Below are 20,673 nucleotides of genomic sequence, written 5' to 3'. Positions count from 1 at the left end.
CAGTATCTGGAGGTGTTTTCTCTAGGGCTGCTCTTCATAGGCAGAGAAGAGTCCTTCAATACCTGCCTGGGTTGGTAATTACCTGCTCTCCTAGAACTGGGCGGAGGAAAAAGAGCACAGGGTCTCACTGTTTAGTATGCAGAGTTTCATTAAATTCCTCTGTTTTCACTGAGCATTTCACCTTTACCCTCTTTTTTTTTTGGCCTGGTAGCTCTATGTCCAGAACCACTAATTTACTTCAACTTCTCCAGAGAAAAATGTCCAGTGTCCAGCAAGGGCTTCATCTTTCTGTATGGGATGGGAAAAGTGAACTGAGGGCTGGTCCCTTTCACAGACTTACAATCACTCCCTTATTTTCAGCCCCGCTCCAGAGCCTCTCATCCAGAGCATTTCTGGGATTCTGGGAGATAAACTGGCTGTTTCTTCCCAGGATCTACTCCCAACTTTCTTTCACGGCACTCAAGTACCAACTTTCCCCACTATACAAAGTCCACTGCCACAGGTGTGTTTGCTTTTCGTCCCCCGAAAATGTGTTGGTGTCTCCCATCTGCTGTTGCCTCTTCTCATATCTACACCATCATTACAGGGGGGTTTCGGCAGCCACCGACAGTAAACACATGTTCAGCCCACCAAATTCTAACCTGAGGTCCCCACAACCAAATCTTACACCCACAGAAACTGCCCCAAAAGATGAGACTTTCTTTATCATTTTTTAACACACTCATAGCTTTTCTGTTTTCACAGATACACCAGATCAGCTAGGATACTTTTCCAATTATTTTAATGTTTATCATCATTTCCTTTTTTTTAATGATAAAAAAAAAAAACCTTATCCAAGAGAACCCTTTTCTGGATACCACAAAAGACTTTTTATTTATTGACTCTTTAATTAGCCTTAAAAGACAGTAGAATTCAGAATACTAGATTATGATTAAACAAAGAAAATGCAGGTGTTTCATGCAATAAAGCTATTATCATTGACTCCTTCTTGCCACTTCAAATCTAGCCTAAGGTAGTGGCCTGAACTGAAAGGTATTTGCCTCAATAATGGTCAGGTGTTTTCCAAGAAGACCTTTGATTACTGAACACAGTCATCATCAATACTGGAATCTTAGCTGTTTTGTTTCTAAAGACAGGCAAAGGAGGGATGATCAGAAAGTTTAAAAAATAATTAAGCATGAAAACTTTTCTCACATCCAAATGATCATAATTTTTTCGTTCCCATCCAAAGGACACAAATCTGAAGACTCTTAACCTGAAGATTTTGATCTTTAAGGCTGAAAACCTGGGACTTGTTCTAAACACTAAATTCATAGTTACAGAAATAAAAAATAACTACAGAGTAAAATACTCATACTACATTTTTTATCTAATTCCACTCAAAAGGAACACATATTTTGGACCTGTCAATACTTGTAATTGCCTCCTTTACTACTCATGACTTCTCTGAAAAGAAAATCAAGCATCTAATGAAAAAGATTCCTATGGGGAGAAAAAATTACATTGTTCTACTTCTCAAGCTGGTTGGTAGTTGCATGGATGTTCCCTTTTTAATATTTCATTGAACTATACATTTTGCATTTCAGAAGTTATATATGTGTTATACTTTATAATAAAAATTACTTTTTTAACAGTTAAAAAAGTGGATAAAAAGTTGGAAATTTCATTTGTCATGAAACACAATGCTATAATCTTGTCTAAAGTTATTATACACATTGACATGGATAAAGGGAAAAAAGTCATGATTTTACCTTAAGTGCCTAAACCAGAGTCTCACTGAATTTCGACAGTCATCTTCAGATGAGGAAACTGAGGAATTTAATAGTTAATTAGTAAGGTTACTAATAGGGATGGAATCCGCACTAATCCCAAGTGCTGTATGTCCAATTAAGGGCTCCTTAAACATTTTATGAGGAGAAAGAACTTTCCACTTTTCCAAAGTTTTGAATTCAAAAACAGGATATTAAAGCTGATGGTCTCTGCTTTGATGTCTGTGAATTTCCTGAGATCCCCAGGGAGGAAGCAGACATCCACTGGGTATGGCTGTGAAACTGATTAATGAAGTACCGCTCCTAGTCATTTCACTTACCTCTAGTTAGTATAAAAATGTTACCTGCTGCCTCAGAAGTTACTTTAACTCAAATGCAAAGAAGGAAACTATGAGTGGTCAATAACGTTATGTTCAAAGGGAACAACACCTCTTTCCCACTCACAAGGTTTCCAAAGGAGGGATATTCCCTGTCCACTCCTGTCTTCTTGCCCTACACCATATTCTTCCCTATAGGGGTGGAACAATTTATTTGGTTAGTGCATGACAACTGTTTCTCAGTTCTCCAATGGATGGAGTTTTTCTGTGAAAGACATTAAGCATAAGAGATTTGGCGTCTCTTTTTCTCTAGCTGGGCAGTGAAAGGCAGAGACCCGGGTATTTCCGCTCTTCGGCCTCAAACCTTCCATCCTGCATGTTGTTCCAAAGTCTCCACGAGGGTGGGGGTGCACAAGGACATTGTGAACTTCACACCAAGCTATGTCCTCCAATCTAGGCTTCATCAATAATGAAGATAATGATTTGTCTATTTATTGACGCTTACCTGTTTTTTAATTCATGGGGAAGAGCTGCTGTTTTTCATGGGTCCTCCTTAAAGATGCCATCACCTGCCTTTGGTTTGGAAGACAGAGGACATGGACCTGATCCCACAGCTCTCTACTCAATGGGTTTCTGTGCCCACAAACACCGGTGTTCTAACAGCACTAAGTAGGGAAGCCAAGTGGAAGCTTTCTAAGATTTTGTTCTGTGGATACTTTAATTATTTCTTCTGCTCTAGAGGAAAATATTAAACTGAGATTCAGAGATTCTGGCCCCTTCCAGAGCCAGCTCTGTCACACACGTCTGTGATACGGGGCAAGTCACAATCTTTCTAGAAAGTCTTTAAAAGACTTTAGCTTCCCCATCTTTTAAATGAAGGAATAACTTCCCTATTTTTTTAAGGTACTTTCCAACTCTAAAGTGCAGAAAGGCTTTAATAAATGTATTCCATAATTTAAAAAAAGACTTTGATATATCCATCAGTCAAATATATATATATATAATATGAAATACATAATAACATATAGCTTAGCCTCATCATTCCTGAAGATCACTGCCCTTCTGCCTCATGGCTGTGACACCTCACCATTCTCAAGCTCAGTGACGTTCTGAGTTTACATCATCACTCATAACTGACCTCTCCATAATGACAAGCTACTCTAAAACTTCCCCACGCCCTTTGCCACCAGCCCCTGCACACCCTCTCCTATTTCTCCCTTCCCGCTGTCCCTGCTGGAACAGCTGCTACACATTGCACTCTGCTCTCTGTTGCCTACTCTCCCAGGCCGGCAGTGCCGCCCCACTTGCCTCCCTGCTCCGCCAAGGGCCCACAGGGAACCGGCAGTGCCAGTGATCCTCACACCACCTCCGCGTCCAACTCTCTGAGCGTTGCTGGAGAGAGTCAGGAAGACAGGGGGGATGGCCTTCTACTGCTTGCCAGGCCTGGCCATCTCTGGATCCCTGCAGTGCTCAGACGCGAAGCTACTCCAAACTCTTCCCCTTCCCCAACTTTACCCCTCGCCCCCAACTTGCTTTCAGCCAATCATCTGGCCTCCTCCGTTATTGCTCTTGCTTCCCAACAGAAGGGAATGGATCCGTTTCACATGCAGCCACCCTCCCTCCCAGCTCCCAACTTCTCCTTCTAAATCTGTGCCTTTTTGCCTCCATGTCACATCTGTTTTTCCATGAATAACTACCTGTGCCATGACCTGGATGATCGAATAATGTATTATTCAAAAAGCGTCCTCTTTTAGAATCAAAGCAGGCATTATTTTTCCAGATATTTGTAATATTTGTCCAAACATTAGCCCATAAGTAAACTGGGGTAACAGGTGTGAACCAAGGCTGGCCTAGGCCCCCCGGACATACGGCCACTCTCTTGTTGCCACCCCTCCTACTTGTGGAGGGCCTGATGCAGGAGCTGCCTTCCCACCCCTCTCCTGATCTTCAGGCCCTTCCTCTCCAAGGATGGCCACAGTACTCTCAGGCCTTTCTTATGCTCTTGTTCCTAGCCACTAGCCTCTCAGATTTTCACAGTGTGATCACGGTTTACACTCACTCCATTTTCTTCCCATCAGGCACCCCTCAGGCACCCGGCTGACTTGTCTCTGACTTGTCTCCACTGCCCAACTGACCCCATCCCCAAAGGCTGCTGACAGTGGTCTCCCTAACGAGTCTACTGATCTCTCCCCAGTCTCTGATGTCTGCCCCTCCACCCTATCAGCCTCCATCAATCGTCCTTTCTCACCTTTTCCTTCTTCTCCTGCCTCTTTCTTCTCAGCATCCTGACGGCCTCTTTCTGTCTCCCTCCAAGCCCACAAATATTGGTTTTTCCAAGGCTCTGCCCCCAGTCTCTTATTCTTTTCACCCACACTGTGAACCTTTCTCACCACTTAATCCCTTCGTAAGGACGCCCCAAATTTCCTCTATTTGCAATGGCTCCCATACATCTGGATGGTCCACAGGCACACAGATGTGAACATATCCAAATCCAAACTTATCATCACTTCCATTAATGAGACAAACACTGACTGCACACTACTAGCAAGTGCCTTTACTAGTGGTTCTTCTCGACTATTTCAATTCCTGCCATTGCTGTCCAAAGTCACTCAGCTTCCATCTTTGACTTCTCCCTCAACTCCCTCATCTAATTAGTCAACAATTTCTGTCCTGTTTACTTCTGTGGCGTCTCGCCCAACCCACCTGCTCCCACTCTAATTTGTATTCTCTGTTGCTTCTCTTCTGGAGTGTATCTTAATAGCTTCCTAACTGGGACTACCCATGGCTCTTCTGACTCTTCTTAAAGCATAGCTCTAATCACATCACCCCCACCCCTGCATACACACACCTTAAAATACCTTTGATGGTGATCTACTGCCTAATAAATAGGCTCCTTAGCCCAGCATTCAAGATCATCACAGTACAGTCCTAACCTTGCCATGTAGCCTTCTGCCCCACTATCCTGCCCTCCAGCTTAACCACATTCCTTTCCATTCCTGGATATGCTCATATATATATATATATATATATGCTCAAAAGACTTTCATTCAAGTCTTAGTATAGACTAGTTCCCACATCTCTGCCAGCTGAAGTCCTACTAATTGTTTAAGGCCTTGCTCAGGATGCCTTAATTGAGTCTTAATTAAGCTTTTCCTTCTCTGAAATCACAAAGCAATTTCTTTGTGCCTCTTTCACAGTTCTTCCATGTAATACAGCCTTTGGTTACCTGCCTTACGCTCCTTACATGACTCTCAAGCCTCTTAAAGAAAGGGTGCCAATGTCTGATTAACCTGTAGACTCCTTATACTGCTTTATATATAGTAAGCTGAATGAGAGGCTGAGATAGTCAAGTTAACTGGTATCCATCATACACCATATAAAAGAATGAAGATGTACTTAATATCATCAAAGTTAATTATGTCAAATTGTTAGGAAGGTCCAGAAATGAACCATTTCTGCTGTTAGTTCAAGGATATATGAATGTTAGATCAAGGATATGTGAATCATTTTACTTTAACATCGCAGGAGAATTGTGCATTCTTTATTGATTCCTTAAACTACAGAGAATTATAGAGATAGACCAGATCTTAGAGATCATTTAATTCTTCCCCAATGCCCCCTCTCTCCCCAACTCCCTTGTTCTATCCCAACCACCAATGCTCCAGGTGAGAAAACCAAAGCTTTGAGAGATGAAGCTGTTCTCCGGGTCACATAAATCAGAAGTCATAATTGTAGCCATTTCCATTTATTATGGGCCTAGTGTACACCAGACACTTGATAAATGTTATCCCAGCCCCACGACAATCCTTAAAGGGAGATGCTACTACCTCCACCTTAGAGATGAGAGAATGCTTGAAAAAAGCTAAGTAACTTGCTACAGAGAGCCCTGATGGTTAGGGGCAGAGCTGAGCTCAGCCCCAATTCTATTTGGCTGTCAAGTCTAGGCTTTTCTAACTGGACACTGTGGCAGAGGCAAGACCTACCAGCTGTCTTGACTCCTGTCTCCTACTATTTCTCCAGTGAATAATTATGCCAACTAAGCAAACACACATACTTGCAAGTTGTGAGCCATTTTGTTTGAAACTGGAGGCATGAAAACTAAATAGTAGCTTCATTACTATGAATGTTCTAAGGTTAATTACTGCCAACATTCTGACTCTTGTCAGAAAACTTCTTCAATCTGGAAAATAGATATGTTTTCCTGTTTTTTCAATTCTTAAGTATATTCCTCAACTTAAAACACATTTGCCCAACCACATTTAGCAAGAATTTGTTGAGCTCCTAGATGTCCAAGGCACATGGGAGGGCACAAAGTTGAATAAGACATAGTTTTACTCTGAGAGTTCACAAGCAGGAGGCAGTCAATGGGCTAATGGTAGGAACCATGCCTCCCCCACTTATGGGAGCTCTGGCTAATTTAGGGACTTGCAACAAGATGTCAAGACTCTCAGTCCTAACCCCTGCTCTGTCTGCAGCCTTGGCGAGCCATCTCACTGCGTCTCAGTTTCCTCAGCAAAGGGACTGGTACAAAGGAACGAATTGTGCTAAGTAGTTTCAAGGTCCCTGTTAGCTTTAAAATTTCCACTATTGCTGAGCTTACTCTTGAAATCAGATTACGCTTTTGAAAGCGATCACAGCTACGGGCAGGGAAAGAGCATTCTTCTTTAACTTCGGAAGTACTGAGTTCTCAAAATATTGCTATAAGAGCAAAGCTGACCAATATCTTTCCAAAGTTTATTATTCATAATAATAAAAAGTATATTAAAGTTTACCCTCTAGGGAGGTAGCATTCAGCACTACATTTGAAATCTTCCATTATATCATTGACTGATTATAGCTTAAATTCTTTACAATACCTTTAAGATGTTTAAATTATAATTTTAAGTAACTCCTTCTATCCACTCTTCCGTGGAGTTACTGACATTAACAACAATAAAGCAGAGGTAGGGCCTCTTGCATTCACTTAGTTATATTTATACTTCATATTAAGGGCTACTTACTAGGGACCTTCCCAAGCTTCAGCTAAAGTTGAGGTTGGTGAAATCAGTGGGGAGGGAGGAATAGAGAACTATCAGTATTTCAAACATGAGTGAAAACTTGACTTTGTTGATTCCATTTCAATATCCTGTACTTCTCTTTCAATTAGCACAGGTAATATTTTTAATCACCCACGGTCTTCTACGGTAATACGCTTTCTTTTGACGAGGCTCTATATGCCTTATCTTTCCTCACACTCAGCATCTTAGGATGTGATGCTCAAACCCAGCTTGTGCTGTCAGTTAAACAGCACCGAAGAGGAAATGAATCAATCAAAAGAAAGCTGGAAGAAAAAAACTATACCATCTTAGTGCCTTGCTCACAAAAGGCACTGACTTCCAACTGTCAAAGATAGCCCTACCAAGAAATCAGGGAAAAGAATTTATTCATTCAGGAGTCAACACTGAGTGCCTAATATATGCCTGGTACTGTTCTAGGTGCTAGAGTTACAGCAGAGCAAAACAGGCCAAAATCCCTGCCACAGTGGAGCTTACATTCTAGTACAAAGAGACAGGACTTAAAGACAAAATAAAAATTATTTCAGATAGTGATTAAGTGTCATGGAGAAAATAAAATAGGATTGGGTGGGTGTGCTTCCTGGGGTAAGGATGAAAAGCTATTTAAGGTAATCAAGAGGGCCTTTGCTGAGTAGATGCCATTTGACCTGAATCCTGAATGACAAGAAAACTTTTCTCTTAATCCTACAAGTGTGGAGTGAGGTGGGAATGAGTCAAGTTAGTCTTTAAGGTGGTCGCAGTGGTTAAAAGTTCTGTATTAATGGCAAACTAAGTTCCTTTTTGGATTTGGCTTGAAACACACACACACACACACACATACACACACCCAACGCCTAAATCTTTAAGACTCCTACTTAGGAGCCACTTGTTTTTCTTTTAAGATCCACCAACTTTTAAAGTTTTTGCTAATTACTTTAGCGGTACTTAAGCACAGGCAATTACTAGAAGGACTCCTTCAGAACCCAATACCTCACTAGACACCAACCAAATTCTGAATGAGACAGGACCCAGCCTCGCAGCGAATCAGCGCTCCTCCACCGACTCATTAATGTAGCCAGGTGGAATCCTGCAACCCTTCCAAGAATGGGAAACAAGCTTCGGGAAATCTGGGGTACCTGATACCCCAAGTTCCCCAAAATTGTGTAAGGGGGAAAACAAGCGGCCGCTCTTTTGCATGAACTCTCCCCCGCCCCTCCAGGCGTCATCGCTGCAGAAGGGCGGCTGTCCCTGGGTCAGAGGCACACGGCGAGTACGCGCGCGTGTGTACCCCGCATGAATCATCGGCGCCCGGTCCGCGGGCGATGATTCATTCACCGCCCTGGAGCTCACGGCCACACGTTCCGGGCGTACTATGACCGCCGCACACGCAGCTTCCTTAATATTAAACAAATGTTTCAAAGTACAAATGCCTGGAGCCAGAACCATGTAGACCCAGGCCAGGCTGCGGAGAGGAAACGGCACGGATCGGCCGCTGCCCGAGTGCTCCCGGGGCCGGGAGGGGAGCGGCGGACACGTCCGCCCGCCCTCCCCCACCCCCCGGGCCTCCCGCCCGGCCCCCGGATCCCCGGTTCCCCGGCACGCGTACCGGCGGCGCCCGCAGGGGGCGCGGAGGGCGCACAGGTGGGTCCCCGCCCGGCCCTGCCTCCCGCCCCTCCCCGCCACTCGACGAAGGCCGACGCGCCCTCGCCAACGCGCCTCCCGCTCGCCCCTTCCCTCTCCGTGACATCTTATATAATAACCCGAGCTAATCAAAACGGAAGCGACGCGCGCTGCCGGGGCCCGTCTCCCGGCCGGGGCTGGATGCTCGCGCCCAAAGCCCGCGGCCCCCGAGCTAGGCACCCGGGCGCGCGGCTCCGGGGCGGGGGAAGGGCCCGAGCGCCGCCCCGCCTCGTCCCTCCTCGCAGAAGGCGCTGCTCCTGCCGGTCCCCGTCAGGAAGCCGCGAGCGTCACAAACTGCGTCAGCTTCTTCAAACACATTTCATGGTCTCCCTCCAGCCCGGGAGCCGGCTGCTCCCGAGGCGGGGCCGCGGCCGGGGCTGGAAGGAGCCCCTCTGGGGAGGAGAAAGTTCCTCGGGGCCCTCCCCTCGCCCGCACCGCGCCCGGCCCCGCCGCGCCTCCAGCCCCTCTCCGCGCGACGCCCGCCCCGCCGCGCAGCCCGCCAGCCCGCGCCAATGTCAGCTTGGGCAACTTGTGACCCCCGGGCGCCGGGCGGCCCCCTCCCGCCCGCCGGGCTCGCCCGGCGCCGGGGGCCTCCCCCCTCCGCCGCCCCCCCCCTCCACCCCTCGGCCCAGCGGAAAGCGGCGACGCCACAAACTTCCCCGGGCCGCGCCGGGCGGGGAAGCCGCCCGGGTCCCCGCGCATCGCCCTTACCTTGCTCTCCGGAGGCCACGATCCGGGCGGGCCGCGCGGGGCGCGTGGTGCGCGAGCGCGCGCGCGTGGGGCGGTAGGTGAGGGAGCCCGCGCCGGCGGGGGCGGGGCGGGGCAGCGGGGGTGCGAGCGACGCGGGCGGGGGGGGGCCGGCCCGGCGGGCGGGCGCGAGGAGAGCGGAGCCGGCTGCGGCGGCGGCGGCGGCGGTGGCGGCGGCGGCGGCGGGCGCGGGGCGAGCGCGCCGAGGGGGCGGAGGAGTTGCCGTGGGTTTGTTTACGCATTGCTGCCCGGCTCGGGGCACAGCCCGCACTCCCTGATTGGACACAAACTGGGGCACAGCCTCTCGCCGCCTCCCGCCAGGCCTCCTCGAGCAGCCTCCGCGCAGCTCCCGGAGCGCCCTGCCCGGCACGGCCCGCGGCGGTGCCCGGGCCTGGAGGGGACGAGCCGCGGCGGCTACCGGGGGCGGGCGTGAAGCCACTCGTTGGCCCAAGGCTCGCGATCGCCCACCTGTAGTGGCCCGACCTTGGCAAGGAGAAATTGGAAACTTCTGAGGCTGGAGACTTCGTATCATTCAGCCATAGAAGGGGCATTTCCCTCCCCACCCCCGCAACAGACGGAGGAATCTTGCCCTTGAACGGATAGAAAGCAGCAGCTCAAACGTGCCCCTTCAGCGATGGTCAAGCCGAACCTTCCTCAATAAGCTATCCCTCAGAGCTCAGTTTCTTCCCGGCCTCCAGGTTCGCTGCTTGTATTCTGTCCTCACGCAGCATTCAAAGTTGCCATCCCAGAAGTGACCTTGCCACATGCCCAAGATCCCAGATGACTCCCCATGGCCTCAAACCCCAAGTCCTTAGTCTCAGAGTCTTCCACAGCTGGGCCTCCACCAGTCAGTCTCCTCTTCTCCACTGCCCAACCCTCACCCCCAAAACCCTTGCCTATGGACAACACCTTAGATGCCTCTGTTCTTTCGAGACTGATTTTGATCCTGCTCTGTTCTCTGCCAAAAATCCCAGAAAACCCTGTAGGTCCCTCAGCTTGTCAAACCCTCCTAAGCTCAGCTTGTCTAGCATCTCCTACCATCTCTGTGCAGTCTCCCTGAACCCCGTGCAGAATCCATCCCTCATGGTTGGCATCAGTCTGGCTTGAGGGTCAGTCATGTGCTTACTCTGTGCCCCGATTAGTCTGTGGGTTCCTTAAGAACAAGAGCCTGGTTTTAACAGGGCCCTGGGGATGGGAGAGATGAACGCTGTAAGAACAAAATTGTCACTGAGTGTCTGCAGCTCTGTTGGTACTAGAAAAACTCAAGAGAGTCTCTATCAAGAGGATCTCCTGATAGTCTGCAAACCTCATCTTGCAAAAAGCAAACACTTCCAAAAACTGAGAATGCCCTCCATTTCCCCTGTGTCTCTGTGGTCTTCCCCACCACACCTAGCTATGTGCCATCTATACACATAATGGGCACTTGATAACTCTTGGGGGAGTAAAACTGAAATGTTCCTTAAACTCAGGCTCAAGGTGATTAAAGTGAATACAGTAAATCATGGAGGAATAGACATGAATGGCCATGAGCCCATTCATTTTACAGATAGTTCCTAGGCTAAGAGTCCCTCAACTCTGACAGCTAGTATGGATTTGTCACTCTCCAATCAAGTACTGGGGAAGTAGACCCAGACCCTTCTCGACTCTTCGGATGGCTGGATTTCTTTCTCTTTTTAGATTCGCTGCTTCCAGTCCCACTGGGAATGTTGCCTTTGAACTCTGAGGGTAAATCCAAGTGAAAGTTTTCTTTCCCAGACAATTCAATAATGATGATTTAATGCAGCAAATTAAGTACAAAGGTGTTGAAAGAACTGGAAGTGCAACCAGGGGAAAGTGAGGCAATCCTGAGATTAGCAACTGCTGGATGCATCTCCTCTCCTAGGGCCCGAGGGACAAAGGGAAGAAGCTGCCAAAACCATGAAGGTCTTGCCCAGTGAGAGCTGGAGCCATGAAGGAAGTTACAACTGCTGCTGGAGGTGCCTCCCAAAGCCAAGAAATCCCCTGGTTTCTTCCTCCCACCCTCCAGAGCCACCCAGTGTAGAAAGCGGAAGCCAGCTGACAAGATGACAGAGAGCAGGGGTCAGAACCCCTATGGTACAGATCAGCGTAGGGAAAGGAGGTAGATCAGAGAGCGCAGTGGCAATCCACTGGCATTCAGGGCTTGGGCGAGGCACCTGCTCACCTCGGGGACTCTTCCTCCGCACAGGATTCTGCAGGAGCAGAACAAACTTTCTTTCCGAGCCCCAGAACTCCCTTCCTCCCTCTGTTCCCCTTTTGCCCCTTTGCTTCCATTTCTCCTTCTGTCTTCTTCTCTACCATAATTCCCTTATATCTCCCTTTTCTCTCTTATTCTCTAGCTCTCATTTTTCTCTTCGTGTTCCAGTGTATTTCCTCCTAACTTCTCTTTCCTCCCTGGAGTCTCTGCTTACCTCTGTTTGTCATTCCTGGGCAGGATGGCAGCCTTCTTCAGCATGAAGGAGAGGAGCAGATTCCTATGGCAGGCCATGGAATACGGAACTGTTGTATAGTCCCTTCCAGACACTGTGCTAGATATTTCACATATGGTATCTCATTTCATCTTTGCCTCACCTACTACCTGGGCACCAGTGAGTATAACTTTGGTGGCTTCACTATTGCCCATCAGAGGGAAGGCTTTGCTGGTGCAGGTCACCAACGTCACTGCTCTTAGCTTTCCACATCTGTGAGTGGCTTCTTCCGCCCTTTCTTTTTCCTACCCTATGTCCTTTCCTTCCACTAGCTCAAACATTTCTCCCAGATCTCAACCCCCAACAGCCTAATAGACCTGCATTCTAACTTGGCATTTCAGCTAGCTTTTGAAGGATGGGTAGAATTCAATAAACGGAGATCAAGGAAGGGCCTTCTTGGGGGAACAGTGGATAATATGGTCCAGTTTGACTGAACAAAAGGTCGAGCTGGGATCTAAGACCAGATTTCAGATATTTGCCTTTAGATTTCAGTTCTCTAAGACAGACTACTCAGAAACACAGACTAACCTTAAGAATATTAAGTATGGGTATAATTTATATAATCAGAATCAGAATATTTTAAAGCCAGAAAGCAGTCAAGACATTGTCTGGCCCAACATGTCATTTTTAAGTGAATGACCTGAGGCCTAACAGGCTTAGGTAACTGGAGTATGTTGATAGCTAAATGCAGATGTTAGAGTTTGATTACCTGTGTTCACATGCCTGCTTTGACACATGTGAGGTTATATGACCTTGAACTTATCTGTGTTTAACATTCCTCATCTATAAAATAGGAAAATGAGAGAATCTACCCCAGTGGGTCATCATGAGAATTAAATGTTTTTACAGGTAAAACAACACAGTGCCTGGCATGTAGTCAGTCTTCCATAAATAGAGTTGAGTATTATTAGGATTTCCCATGGCTATTCGGCTAGCTGGTATTTACCAGAGTCAGAACTTGTCCCCAGATCTTTTCAGCAGGAATTGAGTGTTCTCTCCATTCCTAGAAACTATGTCTTAGGGTGCTCATTGAATGCCCATCTGAAAACATGGTGCTCCTCTGGTCTGCTGTTTAAAGAAGTTCTCTGTTATGCTTCCGGATGCCATTCCTCTGTGCACCTCCTTCCACCCGCTCTAACACCAGCCTCAGCAGCCCACTGTTCAGTAGGGACTGACTGCGCTTGGTGGAGTTCTGGCAGAAGGAGGGGGCATGACAAATGAGCAAGGGGCCTCTATTTCACAGTCAGCAATCTAGTTTACGGGTTTTGAGATAGTCATATTTGACAAATTTAAATTTCAAAGGACAAAAAAAATATTGAATTAAAGGGGTTTGAATGATCTGTCATCCTGTGGCCTATAGAGCATCAAACCTACCAGCTTCAATTTTGATGGTTCCTTCGGGGAGCTCCCTGGGACCAAGAAAAAGCCTTCCTCTAACTGGGTGTCCAAGCCTTCAACACATTGTGATGGGGGAAGAGAATCTTCTTGGTCCCTCCACTTTTCCTTTCTGAGTCTCGGGCTCCACTTTTCAAAACTCCCCATGAGCTTCATGTAGTTCACTCTCTGGACTGTAAGCTTCTTGAGGCAATTAACCCCATTTACTTACCTTTTAATCTCTGGGACCTAGCTCAGGATCTGGGGTCTACCCGGTGCCCACAGTCTGCTGAACTGACGAGAGCGATGCCACACACACACACACACACACACACACACACACACACACACACACACACACACGTCCTCCGAAAGGGTCCCTCCTTCTCCTCCTTCGAATCTTTGTCTCCTCAGCGATGTCCTTAGCTAGTTGTCAACCTGCTCCACTAATTCACCGGAAAGCATGACAACAGCTGAATGTGAAATAAATGTGCATTTTACAATACCAACTGCATTCAAAGGGGGTTATTTTAATGGTGTAAATCCAGCAGTATTTTAAGAGGGTCAGGAAGACATTTTTGGGGGGCAGCTGGGCTTTCCTAACACCTTCACATCACACCACATACACTACAACTTACCTCTCCTATAAATAAAGGCTATTTGACTCTCATTGTTACACATTTTACTTCAGATTTCTTAGGCTAAATTGTAGATGGCCCCCATTCTATATATGGCTGCATTAATCATCCTGTCTAAGTCACTTCTTAAAAGGCACAGTTTTCTTTAATCTTAAAAAAAGTTAATCAGTGTCCCATTTTCTCTCTCTCTCTTTTTTTAAGATTTTATTTATTTATCTGACAGAGAGAGAGACAGCAAGAGAGGGAACACAAGCAGGGGGAGTGGGAGAGAGAGAAGCAGGCTTCCCGCTGAGCAGAGAGCCCGATGCGGGGCTCGATCCCAGGACCCTGGGATCATGACCTGAGCTGAAGGCAGATGCTTAATGACTGAGCCACCCAGGCACCCCCCATTTTTCTCTTTGACTTCAAAGCCAGACCAATGACCCAATACCTTGATCGCTCACTGATCAGTGTGCCAAGGACCGGTACGTAGAAAGCACTTAGGAAATGGTAGTTATTTTATTATTGTTATTTATTATCAGTATTATCACCTTAAAGAGAGGAGAAAAGCTCTTCTCTGCTTTCCTTCCAGATTTCTTTCAGAAATTGAACTTTAGCATCACTTTAGGGAGAGATAGATAATTCATGGTAATCCAATTTTCCGGGTACCACTTGTTTCTGTTTCCCAAAGAGAGGCTGGAAGGATGATTAGGGGTTATCGCACTGCTAGGGTCCTGTAATCAGCCTGGTCCTCTCCATCCCCACTCTGCTCTCCATAATATTCTTGATAAAATGGGAAGCACTCAGGCCATCTCTGGCCCAAGAAGAGTTCATAGTGACAGACCAAAGATTTGTTCTCTGATTGTGTTTACAATTCCTTCAGGGCTTTCTCCTGAATGGACCAGAACATTCTCTATTGCGTTCTGTTTGTTTTTCTGCCTTGGATGACAATTTAGAGAAGAGAATCTCCCCAGTGGCTTCCCAGCAAATAATTCTTTTATTCTCACCTATCATACTTCATTTCCTTTCCTTAGGGCAGCTTTTGCACCTTGATCCTCAAATGGTCTGATTTAACTGTCTTCTTCTCTTTGATTATAGTAAAAACAAGTAAAACCTCTCATTACTGGGTTTTTTTTTTAAGATTTATTTATTTATTTATTTGAGAGAGAGAAAGAGAGAGAGAGAGAGAACATGAGAGGGGGGAGGGTCAGAGGGAGAAGCAGACTCCCTGCTGAACAGGGAGCCCGATGCGGGACTCAATCCCGGGTCTCTAGGATCATGACCTGAGCCGAAGGCAGTCGCTCAACCAAAATAGCCACTCAGGCGCCCTCATTACTGGTTTTATTTTAATAGTTTTTTATTGTTATGTTAATCACCATACATTACATCATTAGTTTTTGATGTAGTGTTCTATGATTCATTGTTTGTGCATAACACCCAGTGCTCCACGCAGAACGTGCCCTCTTTAATACCCATCACCAGGCTAACCCATCCCCCCACCCCCTCCCCTCTAGAACCCTCAGTTTGTTTTTCAGAGTCCATCATCTCTAATGGTTCGTCTCCCCCTCCGACTTACTCCCCTTCATTCTTCCCCTCCTGCTATCTTCTTCTTCTTTTTTTTTTTTAACATATATTGCATTATTTGTTTCAGAAGTACAGATCCGTGATTCATCAGTCTTGTACAATTCACAGCGCTCACCATAGCACATACCCTCCCCAATGTCTATCACCCAGCCACCCCATCCCTCCCACCCCCCAACACTCCAGCAACCCTCAGTTTGTTTCCTGAGATGAAGAATTCCACCTATCAGTGAGGTCATATGATACATGTCTTTCTCTGATTGACTTATTTCACTCAGCATAACACCCTCCAGTTCCATCCACGTCGTTGCAAATGGCAAGATCTCGTTCCTTTTGATGGCTGCATAATATTCCATTGTGTATATATACCACATCTTCTTTATCCATTCATCTGTCGATGGACATCTTGGCTCTTTCCACAGTTTGGCTATTGTGGATCATTACTGGTTTTAATGTCCCTTTCCAGGTAGGTGTTCCATGAAGTCATCTTTGGCCCACTGTATTTCTGCATTGTACTTGACATACCAGGCCTTCGCCGATCCCTTGCTTTCCTCAATTGTCTGTTGCCCCCTGAGCATCTGGTTGTTTCTATTTGAACATCTGGTTTTTTGTTTTTTTGAGTCATAGCAAAAATCGACCTTGGCCTTCCAATAATGAGATTTTCAAAGATCCTAGAATCATAAAATGTTAAAGCTGGAAGGACTTAGGCAGATAACAGAGGCCAACTGATTCCTTTTATAGTGAGAAACCAAGACCGAGAGAAGCCAAGTGTCAGGTGCAAAGCTATGCAGCCTATGCTAGGAGAAAACTAGAACCAGGCCCAAGACGCCTGCTTCATTTGTTTCTTGTGAATGAGATTATGATGCCTGGAAATAATAATATGAGGAATTTACAAGTGTCTTCTTCCAACATGTTTACCTTTTCATATCATGGTTTTCCTGCTACATTTCCTGGAGGCTCAGAGGAATAAGAATTCCACAATTGAAAAAAATGCAACCATAGGAAGACATGACTTACAGACCTGAGACTATGTCTCTTAATAATCATCTTTCTTTTCTAGTGGTTCTTTGTACAGTGCACACAGCACATTCTCAACAATGATGATGGTGACGATGGTGGATGATGACCAGGTCTCACATCACTACGCTGTCGGTCCTCTTCTACATTTTGTTCTCAATAGTTCCAGCTATTTCTGGGTTTCAGGCCTTCTGGAATCCTGGCTCATTTAGCTTAGGGTTCTTTAAGAGGGTGATGGGTGTCTTTTCAAGAGCTGTCTTCCATTGTGAGGGTGATAACTTCAAATGGTTAGAGACCTACCCTCAAGCACACACACACACACATTTTGAAACTTTTCTAAAGTTGAGGAGGTGTGTTCCTAAAATAATACCAACTGTTGCATAAACAAAGCATTCTCTGGTCAGGTAATCCGAAAAATACTAAACAAAACAGAATTAAATAGGGTTGGTCAGTTTGTTTTTACTGGAATTCACAGGATCTTTAAAACAGTAATGTGAATCCTGAATTTCTAAGGGAGGGTGGTGAAATATGTAGAATTTCCCAAACATATTTGACCATCAAATCATTTATGGGACTGGTGTAACATGGAACAACCTTTAGGAAATGTTAAATATCCTTTGGGTTTCAATTAGAGTATACAGTATTCCATTTGTTCTAAAACTATCTGTTTCAAAGGTTAAGATGTCCTTCCCTAGAGTTTGTTTTCTTAGATATAATGACTTAACCAGTGCCTCTTCTGCTCATTATTTATCATTTTAGGATCTAGATGCTGTTATTTCTCAGCCTGAATTTTTCCACACAGAGAAATCGTAGGTTGTTTAACTCTGACCTCATATCTGAGCTGCTCAATTCTCATAATTATTGCAACTGTCCTATTCTTTTCTACACAGTTTTCAGGGTGTAGGGTCAAAAAGATAATGATAATTATAGTAACGACAAGTAGCATTTCTGAGTGTGTACAGTGAGCCAGATATTGTGCTAACAGCTTTACGTGTAACATCCCACTTAATTGTCAGCACAACCCTATGAGATAGATATTATTATTTTCATGTTACACATGAGGAAACTGAAGTGAGTTTAAGTAACTTTGCCCAAGGAGGTCCCAGGGAAGGAGCGGAAGCTGGGATTGAACCGGATTGTGTTCAACTCTTAAGAATTCCAGGCCCCTGCACTTCCAGTGTTAGTTCTACTTTTTAATGTATGTGCTGCCTTCCCAACTGGAATCCTTTAAGAGCAGAGGTCACGTGGTACAGACCTCAGTAGAATCTTCTCTGCTTAATGCAGCACCTGGCATGCTGTAGCCAATTTCCCTTTGAAGAGAAAGATGAAGCAACTTGCCCAAGCCATTCAGCTAGTAAATGGTGGACCCAAGATTTGAACCATCTCCCATACCTTGTGCATCATGGATTTCCCACAAGGACCATGTTCTGTGTACCAAGTGAGCTCTCTTTCCCCTTGGAGGTTGCACTCACTAGGCTTTCCATCATCCCAAACAAGGCATTTTGTGTCCCCCTTCTACCCCCCCAACCACCTCACCTGCCACCCCCAACACATTCATTCTGCCCTATCCCAAACAGACTGTGGTTCTGGACCTAGGGAACTAAATCTACCTGTAATGGCTAATACCTCCGTAAGCAAGAAAGCACTTTTGTTGTTGTTGTCTGCTAATTTTGTTGGAGGTGTTTGGATGATGTTCTCAACCCTAGCACTTCACATTTGGAAGCCCTTCCAGATATCAAAATCTTTCAGTGTAAAATGAAAAGGCATGCATGGCCGGGGGCAGGGCGCCCCTCTCCCCCAGCCCCACATGTGGCCCCCCTGCACCGTTGGTTCCACGCGCCGTCCCGCACCCCTGAGCACCACGGACATCCCCGCGGGCCACGCAACAGTGGATGGCTGGACACTGCCTGGCAAAGGGGTTAGCGACGGTGTCTCTGCATGACCTTGGCCTCTGCGGCCCGCAGGCCCAGCAGCTGCCCCAACATCTCGGCTGGTCAGAGCCCGTCTTCCTCACGTGGGTTTCCTCCAAGCTTCATCATGTCAGATTTGAATGGCACCACTGAGGACTCCCACAAGAAGGCCAGGACGTCTCCGTACCCTGGCTTTAAAGGGGGAGCGAAGCCAGGTCCCCGATGAGAAAGCGAGTGGCCAGAGTACAAGCCTGTCGAGTACGCTGCTGGTTCCGTCTTGGGCCAGCCCATGTGGGCAGGCCCTCCGGTGGGCGAAAGGAACTTCTCTCCTAAATTCAATGAGGAGGATGGGCATGTTGAAAGAAGGAGCCAGAATGGTTTGTATGAGGTTGAGAACGGCAGACCTAGAAATCCCTCGGGTCGGACAGGGCTGGTGGGCAGAGGGCTTTAAGGGTGGTGGGGTCCCAGTCATGCTGCAGATCCCATCTTAACCAGGTAGAAAAAGGACAGTAAGGGAAAGAAAATTATCCATCCTTTTTCTGAGAGAAACGTCCTGCAATTTGTAGCCATCAAAAGGAAGGACTGTGGAGAATGCGCCATCCCAGGGGGAATGGTGGAGCCAGGAGAGAAAATGAGTGCCACATTGAAGAGAGAATTTGGGGAGGAAGCCATGAACTCCTTACAGACATCTAGAGCAGAAACACAGGAGTTGGAGAAACAACTGGGCAAACTGTTCAGTCAGAGGCACTTTGTGGTCTATAAAGGTTACGTGGATGATCCCCAAAACACAGATAATGCATGGATGGAGACAGAGCCTGTGAACTACCACAATGATATAGGTGAGAATGGATCATCTTCCTCTGGAAGCTGGTGATGATGCCAAGAAAGTGAACTGGGTGGACATCAGTGATCAACTCCAGCTTTTTGCCAGCCATTCCCAATTTATTCAACTCGTGGCTGAGAAACGAGGTGCCCATTGGAGGGAGGGCACGGACTCCAACTGCCGTGAATAGTGACTTGGGGTCTCACAAAAGCCCAAGGTCTTCAAATGGACATGGGCATACATGAGACAAACAACCCAGAACTCCCACTGACCAGGACAGGGGACTTCTTTTGGTGATTGTTTGCAAAACTGATCGCACTATGAAGGCTTTGTGTCAGGGAATAATATTAGACAAATATAGGAGATTAGGATCACAAACTTTCGGTTTTCCAGCTGGAAGAGGAATATAGTTACCTGTTGTATATGTTGTATTCTTGGCTTTTAACCACATTATGCAACTAATGCTCTTTGAAGAGTCATAGGTGATACAAAGATAACTTCTTACAAATTATAGCCTTTACTTTTCAGTTAGCTTGCATTTGTCACTTTTTTTTTTCCTACTGATGTGTTAGAGGGTGGCCTAATCTAATGTATAACCTGATTTTTTGGGATAACATTTGTTTTTCAAATTGAGTTTTATGTGAACTTACATTCATTGCTTTCAAGAATGAAAGCTCTCTGGTTATTCTTATTTTTAGGATCTTCAGTTTTATGGGAAAAGTTTCATCTCTATTTTATTCATAAGGATCAAGTACTTATGAATAAGCCAGAAAAATAAAATGCAGCAACAAAATGAGCTTAATATCCAGCCCTCTGGTCATCAGAACTATTTCTAAACAGAATGGACGAAGCTCAGGATATGTGTTTCCTCTCATCTCAAAAGACTCAATAAATGTGAGCATTTGTCTCTGAAGGGGAGATTAGCATTGCAAGATGTTTCTTAGGGACAGGTCTTGGGACGAACTCCTGGGGAAGGGAGGAGAAGGAAGCCTGATTAGGTAGAGTGAGACATTGAAGTTGAAGCCCAGTGAAGGCATCAGCCAACCCCACCTGGAGCTCTGGAGCTGGAAGGCCCTTCTCGCCACCCTGAACTGGGAGTTCAGGCCTTTAAACCCCTTTTTGACCAGTCACTGGATATGGGCTGCTCCTGGAAGGAGGTGTGACCTTGGGAGAGACAAGTTCCTCAGCCAAGGCAATCCCAACAGAGGGCTGGCAGCTGAAAGCCATCTTCTGGTAACACTCCTAGCAGCTAAGAAGGGGAATCTGGGAAAGGGGAGGGCACAGGCATTATAGGGTCTACCACATATTATTATCCCAGC

General features: G+C 46.3%; 1 protein-coding gene and 1 pseudogene across 2 annotated transcripts in view; one reads left to right on the top strand and one right to left on the bottom strand.

Moving 5' to 3' along the window:
• The window catches only part of PCGF5 (polycomb group ring finger 5), a 113,487-nt gene extending 103,865 nt beyond the window's left edge, over positions 1-9,622 (bottom strand). The window contains exon 1 of one of the 2 annotated variants that reach the window (XM_027596594.2): positions 9,511-9,622. The gene's annotated coding sequence lies outside the window, so the exon portion shown is untranslated. The remainder of the gene's footprint in view (positions 1-9,510) is intronic. The other variant, XM_027596592.2, reaches the window with a different exon arrangement.
• An 8,891-nt stretch (positions 9,623-18,513) lies between these two features.
• Positions 18,514-19,544, top strand: LOC113920336 (annotated as a pseudogene).
• Positions 19,545-20,673: the final 1,129 nt, after the last annotated feature.

This window comes from Zalophus californianus, chromosome 15, assembly GCF_009762305.2.
Source record: "Zalophus californianus isolate mZalCal1 chromosome 15, mZalCal1.pri.v2, whole genome shotgun sequence".
NCBI lineage: Eukaryota > Metazoa > Chordata > Mammalia > Carnivora > Otariidae > Zalophus > Zalophus californianus.
The sequence above is the reverse complement of the archived record's forward strand: the minus strand, read 5'-3'. Positions and strand labels throughout refer to the sequence as shown.